At 32.2% G+C, this 4945-nt stretch overlaps 1 pseudogene; it reads left to right on the top strand.

Moving 5' to 3' along the window:
* The first annotated feature begins 457 nt into the window (after window positions 1-457).
* On the top strand, window positions 458-2639 carry LOC122579530 (annotated as a pseudogene).
* Window positions 2640-4945: the final 2306 nt, after the last annotated feature.

The following is a 4945-nucleotide window of genomic DNA, read 5'->3' as shown; positions in this document are numbered from 1 at the left end:
CATTAAAATCAAAATAAAATATAAAATTTAAACAAATATACAAACAAAAAAAAAAAAAAAAAAAAAAATCCCGGACGTGGTATGATACTATTATATGCCATCGTATCACCTAGCTAGCTAACCGTCTCAATTGTCTTTCGTTGTCCCAATCCCTTTAACATAATAATGGGTTAAAGTAACCTAAACATAACAGTACGTTTTACGAATCTTAATTACAAATCTTTCTATATATTTGGATTATTTTTCTTTCACAAACATACGACTTCTTTAAATATATAATAATGGCCCAAAAGTTCTTTACTATATGCATTTACTAAGAAACCCGAATTCTCAAATTGTTGATACCACTAATGCAACTTTCCACGTAGTTAAGAATAAATTATTGCATTTTAATAAGCGTCACTCCACTATATATACAAACCAACAATATATAATTTTTGGTATCCATATAGCCAAAAATGGGCACCAATAACGTAGAAAAGATGGAGAGCCAAATTAACATGCATCCACAATCACATGAACCACCACCAATCAAAGGCACAACATTTATAAGAACTTGCTTTAATGGTGTAAATACTTTATCAGGTGCGTGTAATTGACTACTATACCCGACCCAAAAATACTCTTATTAAATTGGGTATATGAACTTTATGCATTTTTTCATACTTGTTAACTAAAAAAGTTACTATATGCTATGTTTTTCAGGTGTTGGCATACTATCAGTCCCGTATGCACTCTCGAAAGGCGGTTGGTTAAGCTTGTTGTTACTAACGTTGGTAGCTGTTTTGTGTTTCTACACGGGATTACTTCTTCGTAGATGCATGGATACCGATCCGGTCATCAAATCCTACCCGGATATAGGTCAAGTTGCGTTTGGGAGAAAAGGGAGGGCAATAGTTTCGACATTCTTGTACCTCGAGCTTTTCTTTGTTGCGGTCGAGTTTCTAATAATGGAAGGTGATAATTTGCACAAGCTATTCCCATTAGGCACCTTTGACATTTTTGGAATGAAAATTGGAGGAAAACAAGTGTTTGTGTTGGTGACTGGTCTAGTGGTATTGCCTACAACTTGGTTAAGAAGTTTGGGAGTTTTGGCATATGTTTCTGCTGGTGGGGTAATGGCATCAGTGATTCTTGTGTTGGCTGTATTTTGGGGCGGTGCATTTGATGGAATTGGATTCCATGAAACAGGGGAGCTCTGGAATTGGAGTGGGTTGACAACCACTATAAGTTTGTTTACCTTTTGTTATTGTGGTCATGCTGTTTTTCCAACAATATGCAATTCTATGAAGGACAAGTCTCAGTTCCCTAAGGTAACTCATTAACTCATTATTAGTCCAATCAAAGTACTCGTATAATTAAAAGTAATCATAGTTTATGCTATATCTTGCCATAAATCTATTCATTTAGTGATCGTGTGTGTACACTTTTGGTGTGGATAATATTGGTAATTTAATAAAAAAAATTAAACAATTTTGTTTATAGTATATGAGCGTATATCAAGTCTAGTGGTATATTGACTTTTATAGGTAGATCATGTGATGATTACATTATGACAAATTAATATCATACGGACATGGGATTTTTATGAGCATGATCAAATGTATATGCCTTTAATTCCTTAATTTTTTAAAGTTTTCCGATTAAGTGGTCAGAGTAGTATACACGAGTAGTTCTTAACGCCTACTTATAACCTTTCTTGTCTCTTTTTAATAAAGTTACGTTATTGTACGAAATTATAAATATTTTTTAGGAATACCAAACCATACAATCGACTAGTCACTAGCCCACCACAACACGCTAGAAGTTCAGGAGTAGTTATTGATACTTTAAAAAAAAATCCATAAACATGTCCCTCTAAAAAGCCCAACACATGTATACATTTTTGGGTCCATATTTTGCACTTCGAAAACCAAAGAGTTATTAATTTTCAATCGCTGTTCCGTTTAACTATATTTTCCCACATGATGCGACTATTAATCGATAAGGCATAATTCATGGCTCGGGTTCTTGATATATCTATTTACAATTCCAGGTTTTACTAGTTTGCTTTATTCTCAGCACCATCAGCTATGGATCGATGGCGATATTTGGCTACCTGATGTTTGGGAACACTTATCATCACAAGTGACCTTAAATCTTCCTACGAAAATATAAGCTCAAAACTTGCAATTTACACGACATTGATTAACCCCATAACCAAATACGCGTTAGTTGTATCACCAATTGCAATCTCAATAGAAGAAACATTCCCCTTTCGTGAAAGCAAGATGATGAGTTGTCTCATTCGAACTTGTCTAGTGATCAGCACGGTCTTTGTGGCATTGGTGATCCCATTTTTTGGCTATGTGATGGCGTTTATTGGATCATTCTTGAGCATTACAGTTTCGATATTGTTGCCCTGTTTGTGTTATTGGAAGCTTGTAATAGGATTCAAGAAATTTGGGATAGAAGTTACTATGGTGTTAATGATCTTGTTAGTTGGAACTTTTGTTGCATTAGTAGGTACTTATACTTCTTTAACCGACATTATAAAAGAGGTACAGCCTAAATGAGTTGAACATGATGATATTCTTATTATCACTCCAAATTGTACGCATAGTGTTTTCATGCTTAATATAAGTGACTCCTTAATCATTTTTATTTTGTTGCGGACTCAAATTAATTTGTGTGTTGTTTTGACACATTTACAATATGTTCTTGAATTCTTTTTGAAACAAAAACAAAAACTGATCATGAACCCGAAATAAACACTAATGGTGGTGAGATTCTATATTTTCCGGATCGGTCAGGAGCACTTCCAATTTTCATCATTTACAATGATTGGCAGCGACAACTCAAAGGTGTTTCACAAGAACGAGTCTCCATAGCGATGAATAAGTTCGCTTTGAAATTAAGGCAATTGTTGGAAAGAGAAGATGAAATACAACGGCTTAGCAAGAGTCAAGTGGACCTGGATCATAAAAAAGCTATGAAGTTAGTTAGGTCTCTGCCAACCATGAACTTCTTCCTTCCTCTTCCTTACTGCCACACCAACTTTCCTCTCTTTTAAAACATCTCTTCCTTATTCACTGCCAACCCATCTCTTCCTCAACTTAAAATAAAACATTATATTAATAAAAATACAATAATTATATTATAAAAGTAATATATATGTAATATGAATTATTTTATAAAAGTAAATATGAAAAATTGTTAACTCTTAAACTTTTAAGGACTAAAGCTGTTAACTCTTAAAACTTGTAGGGACTAAAGTTGTTAAATCCTATACATGTTTTCATCTTCATCTAAAATTTCTATGCAAATATATATATATATATATCAGCATTGGCACAGCTATATCAGTAGGTATAAAAAAAAGAAACTTTTTCCAAATCAAAAAATAGAAAAACTCATAGTTGGCCCCACACCCGCACCTCTCTCTCTCGTCGTGCCTGTTCGACCCAACGAAGCACATGACCATGAACCATCCGTCGACGAGTCGCTGCCAACGGTTGAAACAACGACGAGCCCAAGGAAGAAGCCAAGGACTCGCCGTTGGCAGAGGCCTTAAGAATGTTGGTGCATGTAGTTTACAAGGTGGTATAATTCCTATTTTCAAGGCGTTAGAGAATTTCAGCCGTGACGTTTTTAAAGCTCATAAGCACGTAAGACTGCAATAAACAGGCAATTCTATTTGCGTATACTTCCTAAGGCTAATCTATGAAGCTAATTGTTATGCTTATTACCAATTCATTAAATGGTGAAAATTTTAGGAACATTTTGCTAGGCTAGTGAAATCGAGACTAGCTTTGCTACATTTTGTTTAAATAGAATCATCTATATGGAGAAAGAAAAAAAAACTACTCGTATTAAATTTTTTAAGTAGTGGAAAAATTTGATAAGAAAAAAAATAATAAAGACATTGTTAAGTTTTAAAATTGCATGGAAAGAAAATGAGATGAGAGGAAAAGTAGGGGAATTAAGTTGTAGTTATTTTTGCTTCTAAGACTTTTCTTTCCATTTTTGAGGTGATTAGAAAGGAAATTAAACTTACTCTCCCCTCTATTTCCCTTTCTATCCTTAAGTTAACTAAACACTACCACTACATTCTTGTGTTTTTTTAGATAGGATAAGAAAAAAAAAAAATGAAATAATATAAAATCTTCATTCTTGAGTTTTTATTATACAAAAAAGAAAAGAAATGATAGGATAACTTATGGAATTTTGGTCTTAAAAATTTCTTGCTAAATTGGCATGATTTAGAAAGAAAAAAATGGATAACTAGGTAAAAATACTATTTCAACCTTCAATCTATTTATAATAATTTATTTAATAAGAGCATATTTGTAAAACTATATTTTTTTTCTTTTCTTTTTCTTTCATTTAAACTCAAGAATGTACATAATCTTTTTGATTCTTTTCTTTTTTTTCTAAAACTCAAGAATGCACTATATGCATACAATTTCTTTTCTTCTCCTTCCCTATTTAATATTATCATTTCTTTTCTTTTAATTTTTATCTCAAGAATGCAGTGTACATGAGTGGCAAAAGAAAGAATTTAACTTATTTCTTTTCAAATTATCCCAAAAATGAGATGATTGTTTTTGAACTAGATTTGTTTAAAATTTTCATCCACTTTATCTCATTTCTTTTCACTTCCTTTTTTTCAAAAAACCTAGTGTTACGTTAGCAGACGACCAAAATCATGTCCACATGCTAATTTGCATTCATACTTTTAAATTTAATATGCTTCCTTTACTATTTATCTATGCAAAAATACAATATATCTTTATTGCAAAACCGATTAAAGGGAAGACGGGAGAAAAAGAAAAAAATTAGGATTATTGTATTATACCACCTTCACAATAAATCGATTGTATATTTTTGTGTTTTTTTAAATAGTTAATTTCAATATAAATACAGTAAGACATACTCTTCCCAATCGGTGTATATTTAATAATAA

The sequence above is a fragment of the Erigeron canadensis genome, chromosome 8 (assembly GCF_010389155.1).
Source record: "Erigeron canadensis isolate Cc75 chromosome 8, C_canadensis_v1, whole genome shotgun sequence".
Lineage (NCBI taxonomy): Eukaryota > Viridiplantae > Streptophyta > Magnoliopsida > Asterales > Asteraceae > Erigeron > Erigeron canadensis.
This window is presented reverse-complemented; position numbering and strand designations above follow the sequence as displayed.